The 20,079-nt window shown below is 44.7% G+C and overlaps 1 protein-coding gene, 1 long non-coding RNA gene and 1 pseudogene across 3 annotated transcripts in view; all 3 read left to right on the top strand.

The window, feature by feature from the left end:
- Window positions 1-20,079, top strand: part of MYO1E (myosin IE) — a 201,966-nt gene that overhangs the window by 44,137 nt on the left and 137,750 nt on the right. The gene's annotated exons all lie outside the window — the stretch shown is intronic.
- Window positions 6,152-9,245, top strand: LOC309655626 (large ribosomal subunit protein uL11 pseudogene; annotated as a pseudogene). Its single transcript has one exon. The product of its transcript is annotated as a large ribosomal subunit protein uL11 pseudogene (transcript).
- LOC309654765 lies at window positions 9,248-19,342 on the top strand. The gene is made up of 2 exons (XR_014260440.1): window positions 9,248-14,433; window positions 14,760-19,342. It is a non-coding gene; the product is annotated as an uncharacterized lncRNA (long non-coding RNA).

Here is a 20,079-nt window from a genome sequence, read left to right as displayed (position 1 = left end):
CTCCCCCTCCCCACCAATGTGCTTCTTAGAATCAATAAAATCTGGGTCAGGACTCTATTAGATTTCACTTTCGCTCTGACAGAGCTACTTAGGTTTTTAAAATAGCCAGGTAAGCAGGACAGTTTCATCCCATCACCGGCTCTCTTGGCTTCCTTATAAACGATGCTAGGTAAGCACTTTGAACTTGAAAAACATTTGACTGTTCTCTCAAATGGTCTGGATTGTTTAACCACAAAAAGCTTGGGCTTTTATGTCTAAAAGTACTGTGGGTTTCTTTTTTCTTTTAATTTCACTTTTCAGAACTGAAAAATAGCTCGTAAGGTCACAATTGTCAAAACCATCTGTAGGTATCGATACAGCTTCACTGGGACTTCCCTGGTGGTCCAGTGAGTAACACACCACACTCCCAATGCAGGGGGCCTGGGTTCGATCCCTGATCGGGGAACTAGATCCCGCATGCATGCCGCAACTGAGAGCCCACATGCTGCAACTGAGAGCCCACATGCCCCAACGAAGATCCCGTGTGCCGCAACTAAGACCCAGCGCAGCCAGAGTAAATAAATAAATATTTTTTTAAAAAGATTTTTAAAAATACAGCTTCACTGTGACAGTTTCTTAAGCTATAAAGCTGGCATTAAGGACACCTACAGTTTACTGCGTGATCTTGGGTAACTTGCCAATTTTTCTCGTCTTTAAAATAGGGATAATAAACTGATTTACTTCTCACAACACTTTATCTCAGAGTTTTGTGAGAAATTAGTTGGTGTGTGTAACTCCCATTGTACAGTGCCTGGTAAATAGTAAGTGCTCAATAAGTGTTAGTATTCTTAGTCACTATTCTGGTCAGCTCCTTCTTCTATCCCCTACCTCCCAAACTGGAGTAAAGCAAAAACATCTTAATACTTTTAATTCATTCATTTCTGTGAATGGCACCGCAAGTGTTCCAGTCTCAGAATCCTGAAATACTGATGTCATTTCCTTTTTTTTTTTTCTTCAGTCTTTCCCTTGATTTCAGTGTCTGATTAGTTATCAAGTCTTCTACCCACCCCTTCCTCTAATTCTCACGACCACTCATTTTGACAATTATAAAAATCTACCACCTGGTTTCCTTGCCTCAGCTTTGTAGGACAGTGTGGTTGTAACAGCAGGGACTTTCATGGTAGCCTCACTTGAGTTCAGAATCTGATTCCACCACTATAGGAGTGAATGGGCATTTTGAGACTTAGGTCTAGTATCAGTGAAATGGGAATCTGTCTCTTCCAGGGTAATTGTTGGGTAATTCGATAATATTATAAGTCTGAGGAGGTCTGGGTACACCTGAGGCATTCATTAAATGCCAGTTACCCTCCCCCACTCCTCCAGTTCATTCCATGTTCAGTGACTACATGAATTCCTGAATCAATGCTTTAATTACATAGTACCTTGCTTAAGAACCCTCTGTGACTTCCCATTTCCTACTAAGGCATGTCTAAAGTCTTCAGCACACATGGAACATGGAACAGAGGTTCTCTGGCCAGGCTGGGTGTGCTGGAATCCTGGCTCCAGGACTTACTAACAACCTTGGGCAAATTTTGCGACCTCTGCCTCCGAGCTTCTTCATTTGTAGAATGGGAGTGATGCTAATGTTACCTACCTCACAGGGTTATCATAAAGATTGAATTAGTTACTCACGTACAGGACTTGGAAAGGTCCCTGACGCCAGTTGTCCCAGACCCTCCCTGATGTCCCACCCGCTTTCTTTCCTGGCACTTCTCTCATGACTCTTCTTTTGTACTTCTAGGCTCCTCACAAGCCAGACAATTTGTTTTCCCAAAGCTGTCCCTCACGTCTGTCTCCCCTTCTCTTGAAGGTCTGTGTTGCTGCTCTCTTCACAGATTATTTCCTCTGTTGGTTTACCCTGGAGATGGCGAGTTTAGGGTTCGCCCCAAGCATCTGGTCTGTTTACATGATTCATATCAGATTAAATTCTCTCATCCCCCTCCTTCCAGGTTTCTTTAGGGAGGAGGATGAGAAGAATATGTCTTACCATACATGACTCTTATCAAACTCTTAGAATTGCTTGTTAGTCTGTCTTTATGCCTCATTGGACTGTAAGTCCCAAGAGGTTGAGAAAAGTACCTGTCTTGTTCATCTCCATCTCCCAACTCATAGCAAAGTGTCTGGCACATAATAGGTACTCAATAAATATTTATTGAATAGACGGACGGTGAGCAAGATTGCAAAGTATAACGCCCCTTTTGACGTTTCCAAATTGCAGATATCAGATGCACTGTCTTCTCTGCCTATGGAGGAAACCGCTCCTAGCAAGAACGCAGCTCAATGCTGTAGAATACTCTCGGGCTACTGAGGTTATCTGGGGGGCTTTGCTATTGACAAAGTCATGGGAAGCTAGTTATTAGCATATATGAGTGATCTCTTAATAATATCAACTTTCACAAGCACTTGAACTGAATCCAGATTTATTTTCCTAGTGTAGTTTCAATTTTTAATGTGCATTATTTGCTTTGTATGATACCTTCCTTACATAGCACAGTGCTTACATAGAAATAATGAACCCAGAAAAACTCACATAAATCCTTTGTGAAACGTGCAGTGGAAGGCAATAGAACCAGTATCCAATCTGCACGTGATGAAATGAACTTTGTCATTGAAAGACCAGTTTATTTGGTAGAAAGTGATCAGAAATAAAGTAGGAAGGACAAATGTGAAAAAGCATATGTAATCATTTGGTCTTAATATCAGAATTCTTTCTGGAGTTTATTCACTTCCATTCCATTTCTTTCTTTCTCTCTAATACTGCTGGAAAGAGAGAGTACTACCCACATTTTTTTTTGGGGGGGTGGGCAGACTCAGGTATAAGTTAATTAACATTTTGGCCTCCAGTCTGGAGAGCAGACCCTGTTCTCTTTGTAATGGGTGCTGTCAAGGAAGCTTTTCAAAGGCAGAGGGAAAAAATGGTACCCACTCCACTGTCAGGGATTTTTATGAGGGTCAAGTAGCCTTGGAAAGAATTCAGGCCACGGTGACTTGACTGCTACAAAAAATGCCGCAGCCCTGTGACGGGTTAGATTTGCCGTAAACCTGCATTCACTAAATTCTTAAGATAGTGAGAGGTTGTTGCACTGTAGCCCAAGAATTTCTTGTATACTTTTGTTTTTCCTTTTTTTTGCAAGTGCAGGTTAGTTAGGTTGCTGCCCTCTCTTTGCTCACTTTCCCTCATGCTGTTCTTGCCCCTTCTCAGAATCACCATAAGCCAAATCACCCTAGGACTTGTTGGTCCTCCATGCATCAACATACAAAATATTCTTTAGGGCCCACACAGTGTTCCAAAAATGTCTCAGTAACTGATGAGACATGGCTTATTTGTCCTGGGGAAGTCTGATTTCATGCTCAAGTTCCACCCTGTGTGAGTTTTTATGCTAAGCCTCAGACAAATGTAATCTTGACTTAAGGTGTGCTCGTTTTATTATTTTTATTAACAGCAGCAGTAGCATTGGAGCATTATTTCCAAAGGCAAAGGATTCAAGGAGGTTGAGGTGATATATGAAGTCACTCAATCTTCCTAACAGCCAATGAAGTTTCATTATCATCTGCATTTGACAGATGAGGAAACTGAGGCATGGAGAGGTTAAGTAATTAGCCAAATGTTTTTCTTGGCAGGTCAGGACTAGATTTTTTTCTAAGGTTCCTTTCAACCCTGAGAGATGCAAATTCTTCTCTGGGTGGAAATGGCACATCAGGTCAAAAATGTAGCAGAAGTGAGGGAGGGAGAGAGAGGTGCAGGGGTGTGTACTAGTTAAAGCTTTGGGGGGACACATGTAACATCCTGGGCTTCCTTACAACATCCAAGGAAGTAAAGGGAGGAGCTATATAGCTTCACGGAGTTGTGAGGGAGACTTTGGATCTTCCTTCAGGTCAGAGGTTACAAACTGCTGACCCCCTAGCCTCCATGGGACCTGAAGATGTGTTTATTTGGCCCATACATTAAAAAAAAAAAAATTGCGCCAGAGTTTAAAAATCAGATTTCATGTGAAGATCTGAATTTCCAGCTTCACTAGGTAAATCGGATCCGGCAACCTTGAGTCCTCATTTCCTGGGGTGACATTTGGCTGGAGCGGCATAGGGGCTGCCCTCTTCTCCAGACCCTCCAGTCAGCTCAGCTTCCCCACTGCCTGCATCAACCCTTCATTATATTATCTGCCTGGACCCTGTAGGCATTTGCCTTGCAGTCACCCCTCTGGTGCAGGGTTTCTCGTCCTTGATACTGCTGACATTTTGGACCAGATAATTCTTTGTTGTGAGGGGCTCTCCTGAGTGTTGGGGAATGTTTAGCAGCATCCCCGGGCTCCATCCACTACATGCCAATAGTAGCCCCTCCTCAGTGTGACAACCAAAAACGAATCCAGAGGTTGCCCAGTGCCCGCTGGGGAGTAAAATGGCCTCATGAGAACTACTGGGTTTGTGTCATGAGCCTGAGCCAATGGCAGGTCCATCTCTAAGCGTCTCTGTTATCAGTTTCTGGGCATGAGGATCTGATTGGTCTCACTTGGCTCAGGGGTCTCTTCCTGTGGTCAGGTGGCAAGGTGGCATTGACCATCATGACTGCCACCTCCTGCAGAAAGGGAGCAGGACAGGCAACCCAATAGGTGTCCATCGTAAGAAGAGGGTTGCAAAAGATGCTATGTGAAAACAAGAGAGAGTCCAGGAGTAACTCTCAATAGCATAACAATCTTAATTTTCCAAAGGATGTTCTTTGTACCTATTCCCTCATTTTATTCTCTCTAGCGTTCTATGAAATAGCCAAGGCACATAGTTTGCCCTTCTAATTCAGCAGATGAGGAAACAGAGAGAAGTAAATGTAGTTGCTTCAGTGCACAAGGCCACTAGATAGAACCCAGGCTTTCTGGAGCCCACTGCCCCTCCGGTTACCCCTGAAATAGCAGCCCTCTGTAACACAGCACCCTGTCTACTCGAGGAAGATTGAGGGAGAAGAGCAAAGCCAGCGGTCAGCAGACAGCCCAACCCTGAAAACATGAACGATTCAGTCACTCATGTCTGCAGAGCAGGTTTTGTTGGCAGGAGGCCACCCTGTCTAAGTCCTGCTCCAGTCCGTCTGGGTGTAACCCAGCCATTATGGTCTCTCCGGTTTCACATGCACAGGAACAATTAAGTCATTCTCATAATTTCATGTGGTACAGAAAGTTCCAAGCCAAAAATACCATCCTTGCTTCCTACTTTTAGACTTCCAGGGAACTTCCCCTCCTTCCCTCCCTACAATTCACTTTGATTCCTTCTATTTTTCTCTTCTTGAATGCATTGCCCAGACACAGAGTCCTAGTTTACTTAACGAGGAACTGTAGACCCAACACAAATCAAAACAAACCCAACCTCCATTTGGCAGGAGTGGTGAAAATAGGGAATTGACAGCAGCCCTCAAGTACAGAAGGTTAAAACACAAAAGAGTGTGCAGATCTCATCTCCAGTGTATGGAAATAAGAGGACTGATCACCAGATGATCACAGAAGGATGGTGGGATGACAAGGGAAGCAGTTGTGTCTAGTATATTCCTATTATTATTTCTGGGTCCTAAGTAACCACGGTCACATCACTTTCTTTATCTTCAGTATATAAAATTTCCTGTCCCATAGGACTGTCACATCAGTCCTGTGTTGCTTCCCTAAATAATTAATTTTTTTAGATCTTTCTCAGATGTTATATTAACAGTAACTTCCCGACAGACAATTGATTTGGTCTGTGTGCACACACACACTCACGTGTGCACACACACACTCACGTGTGCACACACTGTCTCTGCCTCGGTGCTGGGTACATGTTGCTGGACCATCATGTAGCTTATATCAAGAACGAAATGAATTCCAGTTAGAGATGATTTGGAAGTTTCTTCTGTAGGAATAGATATTACAGGCTTATTTGTAACATGTCTTTTCCTTAGAGCAGTGGTTCTCAAAAACTTTAGCCTGCGTCAGCATCACTTGGAGAGTTCATAAAAACACCAATTGCTGGTCCCACTCTCACCCCCAGAGCATCTCATTCAGTAGGTCTGGGGTGGCGCCAGGACTTTGATTTCTAATAAGTTTCCAGGTGTTGCTGACGTTGCTGTCTGGAGGCTCCTTCTGTGAACTAAACTAATCAAGAATGGTGCTTTGACTTTCTTTGGTCGTCCCGAATCCGGGTTCATCTGACACCAGCTGCCTCTACCGTGCCACCTAAGTTCGACCCCAATGAGATCCAAGTCGTGTAGCTGAGGTGCACTGGTGGGGAAGTTGGTGCCACGTCTGCCCTGGCCCCCAAGATCGGCCCCCTGGGTCTGTCTCCAAAAAACGTTGGTGATGACATCGCTAAGGCAACTGGTGATTGGAAGGGTATGAGGATTACGGTGAAACTGACCGTTCAGAACAGACAGGCCCAGATTGAGGTGGTATCTTCTGCCTCTGCCCTGATCATCAAAGCCCTCAAGGAACCGCCAAGAGACGAAAAGAAGCAGAAAAACATTAAACACAGTGGAAACATCACTTTTGATGAGATTATCAATATTGCCTGACAGATGCGGCATCGATCTTTAGCTAGAGAACTCTCTGGAACCATTAAAGAGATCCTGGGGACCACCCAGTCTGTGGGCTGCAGTGTCCATGGCCGCCACCCTCACGACATCATAGATGACATCAACAGTGGTGCAGTGGAATGCCCGGCTAGTTAAGAACTGCAAAGAAAAATAATAAAGGGTTATTTGACAACTAATGGGGGGAAAAATGGTGCTTTGGGGAATTCCTTGGTGGTCCAGTGGTTAGGATTTGGCCCTTTCACTGACGAGGGCCTGGGTTTGATCCCTGGTTAGGGAACTAAGATCCCGCAAGCCTTGCAGTATGGCCAAAAAAATACATAAATAAAAAAAAAATAAAAGCATCACAGTAGCATCCTACAGATCAATTAATAATTCCAAAGGTAAAATGTATCTTTGAAAAAAATAAAAAAGAATGGTGCTTTGAGCACTAGGTGTCCCTAGCAGTAGTGATGACTTGCTTCTTCTGCTTCCGGGCCTTATTTGTGTTGTCCCTGGAAAGCCCCCCTCCTCCGATTGGCCAACCAAATCCTCTGCATCTGCCAGGCCCAGCCTAAGTTCCCATTCCTCCACCTACTCTTTCCTGACTACTGCGCTTCACACTTGGCACTTGCCTTCTCTGAACTCTTCCAGTTTTTGGAATAAGCCATAGAATTGACTCTGCTGCCTACATCATGAGCATGTTGCACGTTAGTCCTTTCCCCATCGAGACCGAACACATTTGATGAGTGAACGCGACTATGCCTCATATACTCTTCTGTGTGTCCCTGCACCTTGCACAGGGCTAAGCACATTGTAGATGACTCAGTAACTTACTGATTGGTGAACGCTCAACGTGAATTCAGAGAGGAAATAGAATGCTGCATATACGACCAACTGATACTGCCTGATAAACCCACCAAGTTTTGCTTCTGATATGGTAACCCCTGTGACTTCTGTCCTCAAAGCCACAGATCCTTCTGCCTGATTCAGTACTGCCTGGACTTCGGTCTTGAGAGAAAGGACGTTATGGGCTGGTTCCGGCTGGTGGACACCCAAGATGGTTGTCATCGCCGTGCCTGTTGTCAACTGTGCGTGAGAGTCAGTCCCTGGGCTCCAGGGCAGTGTGATGGCTGGAGGTCAGCGTGCAAGGAGAAACGTCGAGAGAAGGGAACGATGGTGATGTGCTGGAGAAATGGGTTGGGACCAGATTCTGAAGGCTTTACATGGCTGTTAGGGGCTTGGAGTTTGTCCTATAGAAAATGGAGGGGTTTTTTTAACAAAAAAGGGAATGAGGTAATCAGGTTTGTTCTTTGGAACCATAATGAGGAGGCCCCTGGCTTCTTACGGAGAAGGTAAGAAACTAGCAGAGGCAAACATGTGAAGTAGAGTTGTTTTGATTTGAAGGCTTCTTTCTTGATGGTCAACTCTTCCCACCTTTCTTTATATACCGTTTTAGTTTCCTAGGGCTGCTGTAACAGCTTATCAAAAACTGGGTGGCCTAAGACAACAGAAGCTTCCTCTCCCACTTTCGGAGGCTAGAATCCAAATTTGGTCAGATCATGCTCTCCCTGAAGGCTCTAGGGGAGGATCTGTTCCCTCACTCCAATCTCTGCCTTTGTCGTCACATGGCCTTCTCGCTGTGTCTCTGTCTCTTCTCCTCTTCTTATAAGGACATCAGTCATACTGGATTAAGTCCCACCTAGTGACCTCCTTTAAACGTGATTACATCTACAAAAACCCTTTTTCCAAGTCAGGTCACATTACAAGTACTGGGGGTTAGGACTTTAACATACCCTGTTTTTGGAGGGGGACACAGTTCAACCCACAGCAGACACTTATTTGCTACACCTTATTGCTTTAGGGCTCAAGGAAGCAGTGGGCTTGCTGCTGTAACGGGCCCACTAGTTAACTCACCTGTGTAATGTGCTCTCGGGGAGGGTTAGGAAACTGCCGCCATCTCCAGTAATACCAGTAGCTCACTTAAGTAATCATGCAGGGTGGGTACACAGGACCAAGCAGCAGCAGGTGGGGAACTGACCGAAAAGAGCAGTTCGGGTGCTCTTGCAGGTGAGAAATAGCGAGACCTCGAGTAAGTTGTGGCTGTGAGAATAGACAGGAGCGGGCAGAGTGGAGGAACGGGTCTGAGGTAGAACCAGTAGGATTGGATGTCGGGGGAGGAGACACTCAAGGCTTGTTATCAGCCTGTTGGAAGATGTGAGAGTGAGTGTATGTGTACAGGGATGTAATATCTATCTGTGTATTATACATGTATGTGTTATTTTGGGGGGGAAGATAAACAAGGCCTTAGAGACAAGTTTTTCTTTCTTTGTCTCTCATCAATTAACTCAAAAGATGCTTTATTGTGCTGGAAAGGAGAGTAATAAACTGGAAATGATATGGAAGAAAGTGAAGAGCAACCTTGGACATCCATGGGGATTAAATATATTTTTAAAGGAAAAATGGGGAAAAAAAATTTTGGCCCACAGCCTTCTGAGAAGTTTCCTCTAAATGGTGTAGTTGTCTCAGGGCATGGCATCCACTCACCTAAGTGGACTTCCTTTTTTTTTTTTTTTTTTAATTTATTTATTTTTATTTTTGGCTGCATTGAGTCTTTGTTGCTGCGCGCGGGCTTTCTCTAGTTGCACTGAGTGGGGGCTACTCTTTGTTGTGGTGCTTGGACATTGCAGTGGCTTCTCTTGTTACTGAGCACGGGCTCTAGGCGCGCGGGCTCAGTAGTTGTGGCTCACAGGCTCTAGAGCGCAGGCTCGGTAGTTGTGGCGCACGGGCTTAGTTGCTCCGCGGCATGTGGGATCCTCCCGGACCAGGGCTCGAACCCGTGTCTCCTGCGTTGGCAGGCAGATTCTTAACCACTGCGCCACCAGGGAAGCCCTAAGTGGACTTCTGACACAGCCCTCCAGGCCCTTCATTCAGGTCCGTTCCAGGCCACCCCCCAGGCTGAGACTGGGCCACTGGCTGACCTCGAGGGAGACTCGCATGTTCTTTGTGAACATAAGCTGCCAGGTCCTGGCATCATCCTCATAATGTTCTCTTCACCCTTTAGTAGCTGGCTTTTGCATCTATTATCTCACTTGGTTTTCACAACCTTGGAACAAGGGAAAATCCCATGACAGGGCAGCAGAACTGAATTTCAGTCCTTTTGGTTTTTTTTCTGGGAGTGGGGGTTAGTGTTTGCACAAGACACTCAGCTTCTCAAAGCTCCGTTTTCTCATCAGCAGTGAACCAACAACCCCGTTCTTGTAGGATCGTTGTGAGGATGAACATCAGACAATGTAGGTACAGTGCCTGGCTCAGAGCTGGTGCACAGGACATATTCATTCCCTTTCCCCTCCTTTTCCATCTTCTTTCTCTTTCTTCTTCCAGGCTTTCTGACCCTTGAGGCCAGAGCTCTTTGCCATTCTATCCCACTGGAAATAAAACATAAATAAATTTAAAAATAGAGAAATTATAAACAAATTCCTGTAGAGGGTTTGTTTTAAACTCACTGGAATCAACGATAAATTGCATACTCATCCAAAGGGCTAGATTAGGGGTTTGGGAGTAATCGAAGCAAACCCTGAGAGTGAAGGCGAGAAGGAAATGTCAGAATTATAATCGGGATGAACGTAGATCTAATTTGAGAGAGAGAGTCTGCTGCTATCTCTGTCCCTTGCCCACTCTGGTCAGTTATCTGCTTGTTCTTCCAATTGAAAACAACTCTGCAGAGCCTCATCCTTCTGGCACCCAAGGTATTAATGCAGTTGCTGGCGGATCCGGTTGGCTAACCAGGCTCAAGTGCTACCCAAGGTGCTGGAGCGTGGCCACCACCCAGGTCATCACGGCAGCGCCCCTGGGCGATGTCCGCTTGGACTTAGTTTCACTCTGAAGTTAGAAAGCAGTGGCCTGCATTTCCAGCTACATAAAACTGGGAACGTTGAATCTAGTCAGGCCTGCCCCTTCAACCTTCTGTCTCTGTGCTCTCCTGTGTTTCCCTGACAGCAGTGCTTTCCCAGTGCCCTTCTACTTGCTCACATCCCATCCTCAAATCCCTGAGCAGAGGTTCCGTGTCAGAATCCCTCCCACAGAGACGTTAGCTCAAGGTGCATAGATACAGGTACCAGAAAGCTTGCTGCCACGTTGCTCGTAACTCAAAGGGCCATCCACGGGGATTTTTGGATGGATGGCTTCTTGAGCAAGTAACTCACCCTCTCAGAACTTGTAGCTCCTTGTTTGTTGCACGTAAATTACTAATATCCAGCCTGACTAACTATGAGATGATGAGTATGAAAGCACTTTCTAAATTGCAAATGGTTTTACAAATGTGAGGGATACGATGAATCAACAGTGAAAACAGTCCTTTGAGGCCTTTTACAAACAAAGGCATTTTTATATATTTAAAATCTTGCCACTCACAAATTTAATATTTGAGGTTTTGCCGACCCGGGGAGCAGTCGCATAGCAGTTTGCAGTTTCACTGAGGTGTATATATTTTCGTCCATCCATAAACGTGAATATCTCCCAGGAGGATGAGAAGTGAATAGATGAAGTAGTAGAAGTTAAAATAAGATTACATTACAGAGTCTTTAAAGGTTCATTAAAACAGATACCTGTGCAGTATCTTTTATGCCCCTATCAAAGGGCTCTGGTTTACTGGGAGAGAGACAAAAAGGCAAAAATTAGAAATATGCTGTGTAATTAGGTAAGCCATAAATACACTCATAAAACAATTAGTAAGCATAGCAACAACAAAAAAAGCATACCAATATACACCATTATTATAAACAGATTCTGTAGCCTGGCGCTCTAGAAGAACTTCTGGAATTAAGTTTAATTTTATTACATTTAAATGGGGGGGAAAAAGTCCCACCCGAGACTATGCAGATGCAGTTACGAGTGGGCTTTATTGTTTGTTACGGGTGTGAGTGTTTATTTCTCTCCCATTTAACATTCTGGCTGTAGATAGTGCAGGGTTGATGTGGAGCCCTGCAGTTGTCTGGGGTGCAGGCTCCCTTCCATTTCTGCTCTGCCACCTCCAGGGTGTGGCACTGGTCCTTCTGGGCTATGGCCACCACCTGCCAATTTGGAGCAAGGGGGGTAAGGGGGTCACGCCCCCTCGCTTCTTTATGACGCGTCCTAGGACTTGCACACACCCCTTCCACTTCCGTCACCTGGCCACACCTAGATGCACAAGAATCTGGGAATGAATTCTTTATTGTGAGTAGCTATGTGCCCAACTAAAAGCCGGAGATTGTGTCACTCAAGGAAGGGAAGCACAGGCGTTGGGGAGCAATGCGCAGGTGCTCCCACCTTTCAGCCTCCTGTCTGCCCAGGAGCTGATGGCTTATAAGGGAGGAAGAGAGACAAGTCAGTGCAAGAAGATTGTGACTCAAGGCTTATCCAATCTGTCAGGGAGTTCCTGGGGCAGTTTAGTGCTGATGATATTTTTGGTTTCACTAAGGAAAGGTTTCGTTTGAATTAAATTATTATTGAATGACCTTTTTAACTTTCTGTTCGATGTGAAGGCTGCTCAGAGGCAGCTGTTTGAGAATGAAGAAGCAAGTGCTGACCTCCTCTGGCCTGACACAACTAGACCTCGGTGCTGTTGGAGCCGGCCTGGCGCTCACGCCCCTGGCCCCAGACAAGGTCCCTCTGAAACCATGGTCAAGTGAGGCCAAGCAAGTCCAAAGCGGAATTTCGTCTAAGCACAGGCTAAAACAGAGTTCCCGTACAACCCACGATACCCACCAGACATCTTCTCCCCCGCTAGTAGGAGTAGCCACTGCTTCTTTACCATTTTATGATCCTGTCTGTCCTCCAGTCAGCACTCCCTGTAGATAACATTTATTGAGATACTCAGTCATAGAATTGCCACGCTTTCTGACAGCGCCCAATCTAGAGCAAACCCTTGTTTCCTTAGACATCCCTAAAAACCACCCAACCAAAGCCGATGCCTGGAATAGATTCTGTGGAAGGGGTGATACTGTCCTGTACATTTAGAAAATCTGTGTTCATTTAAAGGAGACTTGACTGCAACCTGGGGCCAGTTTCTTAACCTCTGAAAGCTTCAGTTTCCTGATCTATAAACTGAGGATAGTAATACCAACTTCACAAGGCTGTGAAGGTGCTTTCTAAAATTACAGAGCACATTACAAATCTAAGGAAGGCATTTAATGATGAATTCTATTTTTCTAAAATTCGATTTGAGCCAAGGTCAATGAATAGCTCAGTTTATAACTTAATTTACATGAGTAAGTAATTTTGCGTTCATAGTCGCCACTTATCTGTACTTAGGAGCTGGGAGCTGGATCCCTGGCCATTTCTACCCAAACCAGGGCCGTTTCAACAGGGCCCTCTTGAGAGGAAAGCTTTTCTGAAAAGAAGATAACAATTGTCATTTGAGTAGAGAAAATGAGAAAGGCAAAAGTCACATTATGATTTATTTTGTGTCATACCTAAGTAGTTAGAAGATAGCCCCTTTTTAAAAAAGAAAATTATTATTTATTTTTGGCTGCGTTGGGTCTTCACTGCTGTGCACAGGCTTTCTCTAGTTGCAGTGAGCGGGGGCTACTCTTCATTGCAGTGCATGGGCTTCTCGTTGCAGTGGCTTCTCTTGTTGCAGAGAACGGGCTCTAAGCGCGCAGGCTTCAGTAGTTGTGGCCTGTGGGCTCAGTAGTTGTGGCTCGCAGGCTCAGTAGTTGTGGCGCACGGCCTTAGTTGCTCCGCGGCATGTGGGATCTTCCCGGACCAGGGCTCAAACCTGTGTCCCCTGCATTAGCAGGCGGATTCTTAACCACCGCGCCACCAGGGAAGTCCCAGCCCTTTCTCTTAACAGCCCTTGTAAAATTTTCACTGGGCTTCAGAAGTCTAAAGGAAAACTCTAGAACTAAGACATATTTCAGCTCACTATTTCTCAGGGTCACTATCACCCCAGTTTTGTGAAGAGATGAAAAGAGGCTACCCGAAGCAGTGGAGTAAGAATCCACTCTGCCTTTTGCTTTATATGTGACCTTGGCCAAGTACCTGACCATTACTTTCCTCATTTAGAAAATGGAAATAGAGATGCTTGCCTTACAACTGCAGTTGTCTCTTGGTGTTCTTGGGGGACTGGTTCCAGGACCTCTGCAGATACCAATATCCTCTGATGCTCAAGTTCCTTTATTTAAAATAGCATAGTATTATTTGCATATAACCTAGCACATCCTCCCATGTACTTTAAATCATCTTTAGATTACTTATAATACCTAGTACAGTGTAAATGCTATGTAAATAGATGCCAGCATGTGGCAAATTCAAGTTTGCTTTTTGGGACTTTCTGGAATTTTTTTTCCCCAATATTTTTGGTCTGCAGCTGGTTGAATCTGTAGATGTGCAATCCGCGGATATGGAGGACTGACTGGACTTCAGCCATCACCCCAATAGGATAATGTATGTGACAACTCCTAGCTGTGAAGTGCCATATATTCAGGAAAGGAACCATTATATTCCTGGTGGTCGCATTTTATTGGGAGAGAGCCTACAGGGCTGCTTGAGTATAACAGGCTGTATTAGAGTGCTGACTTTGTGCCAGTTGCGTGTATGATACATTGTGCCACCACTCTTGCAAGGTCTGTAGGGGGCCAAATTAAAGGAGATGTTTGTGCCTCGGTGCCAGTACTTGGAGACATAACCCAGCTGTGGGTTACACTGCTTACTCCAAGGGGAAATCTAGAAGGCACCGTAGCCTCTCGCTTTTGTGTTTCAGACAATGGATTTCATCAAGTTGGCAGCTGATTCTACCAGTCAGATTTAGACTTGATTGGAATCTGAAATTGAAGGCTTTCTTTGCAGCATGGAGCTTACCTGTTAAGCTGGTTTCTAGAAAAACTAACCAGGGTGTCACATTTTCTTTTTTTTTTTAATTTTTTTTTTTTAATTTATTATTTATTTATTATTTTTATTTTTGGCTGTGTTGGGTCTTCGTTTCTGTGTGAGGGCTTTCTCCAGTTGCGGCGAGTGGGGGCCACTCTTCATCGCGGTGCGCGGGCCTCTCACTATCGCGGCCTCTCTTGTTGCGGAGCGCAGGCTCCAGACGCTCAGGCTCAGTAGTTGTGGCTCACGGGCCCAGTTGCTCCGTGGCATGTGGGATCTTCCCAGACCAGGGCTCGAACCCGTGTCCCCTGCATTGGCAGGCAGATTCTCAACCACTGTGCCACCAGGGAAGCCCACATTTTCTTTTATGTGTGAACCAGTTAATATGGTAGGTAGCTTGGGGTGATGTTAAGGGCTAGTCTCACCAGACAACTGCTGAGAGCATTTCCTTTCTCCACCCTAGAGGTGCTCTAGGCTAGCAGACTAAAGTCATAGGTGCCCTGGCCACAATGTCATTTTCTCTTGGGCAGAAGTGGAGATAACCTTGACCGGTCCTTACCTTCCAATACCATTTTTATAAATTTATTTATTTATTTATTTATTTTTGGCTGTGTTGGGTCTTCGTTTCTACGCGAGGGCTTTCTCTAGTTGCGGCGAGCGGGGGCCGCTCTTCATCGCGGTGTGCGGGCCTCTCACTATCGCGGCCTCTCTTGTTGCGGAGCACAGGCTCCAGATGCGCAGGCTCAGTAGTTGTGGCTCACGGGCCCAGTTGCTCCGCGGCATGTGGGATCTTCCCAGACCAGGGCTCGAACCCGTGTCCCCCGCATTGGCAGGCAGACTCCCAACCACTGCGCCACCAGGGAAGCCCCCAACACCATTTTTATATTTGAATTGACAAAAGTCTTATTTGCCTTCAATACCTTATCTTTACATATGTATAGACCTTGTATATTCAGTTTATAATGCACTTTACATCTCACTGTTCTTTTATAAATTTAATAAGATGAGTCAAGCCCAAGCCCCGAGGGGTGCCAAGCACTGTGCTAGGTGGACTCTGGAGATTCAGAGAAAAGGGGACAGATTTCCCTGTCCACATGGCACTCACAGTCAAGTCAGAGAATCAGTTGTATTTACATCTAATTAATGTCAAGACAGCATGTCAAACCCAGCCATCGAGATGGGTCCCAGGTTTAGCACATTTCTCTTAATGGTCCTATGAGTTTGGTTGTGACACTCTTTTCATGGATGAGGAAAGTGAGCCCAAGTGGCCTTAAGTGGCTTCTGTGGTCGCCCAGCTAAAGTGGTCTGACTTGTAAGCACTGGCCTTTTCTACCCCTACACACTACCCTGCTGCTCTTGCCTTGTCAGCGTGCTTTCATAGCATGCTGCCATATCACGGTGACAGACTAATGTCTCTGTTAATCATATAGAAGTTATATTTTGGGTTGACTGCTGTCTCCAGACATTTAGGATAAGCGCCTTAGTTATCTGGATACCTCCTAAATCTTACTTCACTAGCTAACTGATCTCCTCATTGGCTGATGGTTTCTGTTCGCTTCAAGGTGTACTGTTTCTAACCTTTTCCTGCTTCACCTTTCCCCACATCCATGCTCATCCTGCCCAGGACCTGCCTGAGGTTTGAGCCAGATCCCATCTACATTCCCTCCAGTGGAAGCATTACCCTTTGTTAAGGTGTTCTTTGCACTTTTTTAGAAACAGGTTTGAGGATGGGGGGAAGGTACATTTTGCAAAGTATTCATAATTAGTGTGAGGGTGTAAATTCGGAGAAGTTAATCAATTAAATGGTATCCCTGATTCTCTCTCTTTTTTTTTTAATTTATTTATTTTATTTATTTATTTTTGGCTGTGTTGGGTCTTTGTTGCTGCGCGCGGGCTTTCTCCAGTTGGGGTGAGCGGGGGCTACTCTTTGTTGCGGTGCGTGGGCTTCTCACTGCGGTGGCTTCTCTTGTTTCGGAGCACGGACTCTAGGTGCGTGGGCTTCAGCAGTTGTGACACGTGGGCTCAGTAGTTGTGGCGCATGGGCTTAGTTGCTCCGCGGCATGTGGGATCTTCCCAGACCAGGGCTCGAACCTGTGTCCCCTGCATTGGCAGGCGGATTTTTAACCACTGCGCCACCAGGGAAGCCCTTGATTCTCTCTTGATGTTATCACAGTAACTTATTTATATGGCACCAGTTTACAAAGGACTTCCTGTCTCTTATCTCACTGATCCCTTACTAACAACCCTGAGAGGGTGGGAACAAGGGAGTTTAAGTAAATCCCCCAGGCCACCCAGCCAGTAAGTGGCAGAAGAGGAAATGTGAGTCCGTTCTTTCAGCTCCCAGTCCTGGGCTTTTGCTCTCTGCCAAGTCACGGCAGAATATGGACTTAGTGCTAATAAAGTTGGCTCCAGTGCTGAGAGTGGTCGTTACTCACTTTATTCCTTCCGGCATCCAAGAGAATCTTCTCAATTATAAATGATAGCCTCCAGCATTAGCCCTGAAGACACCGCTGAGGGTCCCAAGTGCTTTCACCCAATTTCCAGCCTCCTGTTAAATCTCTGAGGGGCATGAGTGCATCACAAATGAAGGGTAGCCTTCAAGATTGCAGCCGAGGGGGATAAGATTTCCTAGGAACGAGGACATTTCAGAGGAAAGAGAAGGTAAACTCTAGTGACTGCCAAGTTGTCATAATATAAATGGGGAACTTATTTTTAAGTGCTCAAATGTCCATATACATAGTAATTTGGAGTCCACATTTTCCTCTAAAGAGAATGCTTCCTGGGCTGTTGTGTACATTAACTAATGTAGCTCCTTAATTGAGGAGATATATATATGCATATACACACACACATATATATGTGTATATATGTGTATATATATATATATGTGTGTGTGTGTGTATATATATATATATATATATATTTGGCCGCACTGCCCATGGCATGTGGAATCTTAGTTCCCCCACCGGGGATCAAACCTGCGTCCCCTGCATTGGAAGTGCAGAGTCTTAATCACTGGACCGCCAGGGAAGTCCCAAGGAGACATTTTAAACAAATTCTGAGGATTTATATGCCGTCACTGCTAAAATGTAAAGAGAAAAAAAAAGTATAAAATAAGCCCTCTCAAAGAGTTTATTTCTATTACTCTTGTTATGATTATGATTTTATCATTTGAATGTTCCCTTAGAGTTAGTCTATGAGCCCTGCAAAACAGCCTACCCACATTCTTCATAACCATACCTCCAACCCAAGGTGAGCATTTTTGGAATTTCTTTTTAAATTAGAACCCTGGAAGGCTTCTAGCTAGTAAGCCATCACGGGTTTCTAGATCTGCCAACTAGCTTATTGTCTTCAACCAGCGTCAACTTCCTTTTACATCATGTGACCCACTTCCAGATTTTAAAAACTGTGACAGCATCAGAGGTAGATTCACTTCCTCCTGTGATTAAGTCAGAGAGAGGGGTGGGTGGGAAGGATGGGTGAGTGAGAGTGGTGGTGGGGACTGTTAAATGGTTTAAACTTTTGGTGGTGTCTTTTGCCAGTAAAGAGTTAGGAAAGGGGATGGCATTCGGTGTGGTCAGGGCGGCCAGAGCCCTGAGAACAGGAAAGCCCCGTCCACCCTCAGCCTTTCTCCAAGGACTGGTCTTGTCAGACCTACTGGTTGGGAAGAGCTGCCCTAGATTATCTAGGAGAGATTCAAGGGGACCCAAAGCCCAGGCATTTAACACTTAGTGCTTTACCTGATGATAAATTATAATGTAGCTAATTGGTCTGTAGGAAACAGTTGCTCAAATGCCTTTTCACCTTCTCAGTGGCAACAAAGTATATGTGACAAAGCTCTTACATTAAAGATTTAGAGATACCAGTTAGGATATTTAAAACCTTATGCCAGGTGGGAGATGGTATCGTATACCTCACACCAAATTGCTGAGTCTTACAGCTGGGCATTGAGATTTTTTTAAAAGCAGTGTTTGAGGTGGAAGAGAACAATTTTTAGAGAAAATGTAGTCAACTTCATTTAAATGGAATAAATGATGATTATAGCTGATTGTTGTCTGACAGAGTTTGGGCTGGTGTTTCTAAAGTGAAATTAACTACACAGTTCTTGAAATGGGGTCATCAGGTTAGAATTCAGTTGTCTGCGAAGATCAATGATTTCTGTCTTCTCAGCTTACCTGGCAGGCAGGGGTATTATATCACAACTAGGTGTGAAGTGCATTTGCATTCTTTTTTTTTAGTAGTCACCAGCGCGTTCAGTATTTTTACGTAATGAAAGAATTGAATGTTATGGCAACAAAATTCATTCTTCACACTGGAACTACCACTGCATACTTAGGTAATTAATTGGTAAAACTTTCTATCTTAAAAAAATAAAATCAATATATCCCCAGGGCCTGGCACAGTACCTAGCAGAGGTGTTTTTTGTTTGTTTTTTTTAATAGATCTTTATTGGAGTATAATTGCTTCACAATACCGTGTTAGTTTCTGCTGTATGACAAAGTGAATCAGCTATACATATACATATGTCCCCATAACCCCTCCCTCTTGAGCCTCCCTCCCACCCTCCCTATCCCACCCCTCTAGGTCGTCTTAGAGCACCGAGCTGATCTCCCTGTGCTATGCAGCTGCTTCCCACTAGCTAACTATTTTACATTTGGTAGTATATATATATGTAGTCAATGCTACTCTCACTTTGCCCCAGCACACGTGTTTCTGATGGGGCTAAAATGATTGAATCAGTGAATGACTGAATAAGTGAAAAACATAGGATGAGGTTCAGGAAAAAGACTACAAGAGCAGTTGTTATTAAAAGACTGCCATGCCTGAAATTACTATTAGCGATGCCAATTCTCATTTATGTTTATGAATCTTTAGGAATTTTGGAGTATACTTTATAGCCCATTACTCTAGTTAAGAGAAGAAAATTCTTTTTTTTTTTTTAAATATTTATGTATTTGGTTGCACTGGGTCTTAGTTGCAGCTCCAAGGCTCCTTAGTTTGTGGCTCCAGGGCTCCTTAGTTGTGGCATGCGAACTCTTAGTTGCAGCATGCGTGTGGGATCTAGTGTCCTGACCAGGGATCGAACCTGGGCCCCCTGCGTTGGGAGCGTGGAGTCTTATTCACTGCGCCACCAGGGAAGTCCCAGAAAATTCTTAAATGTAAACTTTTTACCTAAAAAGTGTAAAACTTTAATTTTTCTAATGGTGTTTCAGCAGTTGTTATTAAAAATCACTAGCCTACACATATATTTCAGGAAGGGGCTCCAGGCTTGTGTAATATTGACAGGGCAAGAGAATCTTTGGTTGCCGAATAAGTTCCCTGGTCTTCCTTTCTGTGCTAATTTGCTGTAGAGATAGTTCGGGCTTCTTTCTAAGGTTCTGTCCCATCCACTCCGGTTGTGGAAGTGGCCATCTACTGGTAGCTCTTGTATAATAAAGTCCTCTGAGGTAATATTTCTACATAATCATTTTTAGCCAAAAGAAAATGTTGGCGATCTCAGGTGGTGGCAGACTCCCTCATGGGAACGAGAATGGCTGGAATGGAAGGTAGGGCATAAAGAAGGTCTTCCCTCTTTGTGGCTCAAGAACAATTGTGGGCAGCCTCTTTGAGCAGCTCGGTTGGATTTCATCCTTTTCACCATGTTGTTCTTTGCCCTTGACCCACTTGTCCCC

This window comes from Balaenoptera physalus, assembly GCF_965194825.1.
Source record: "Balaenoptera physalus genome assembly, chromosome: 2".
Lineage (NCBI taxonomy): Eukaryota > Metazoa > Chordata > Mammalia > Artiodactyla > Balaenopteridae > Balaenoptera > Balaenoptera physalus.
Note: the sequence above shows the minus strand (reverse complement) of the source record. Positions and strands in the feature narration are given on the sequence as shown.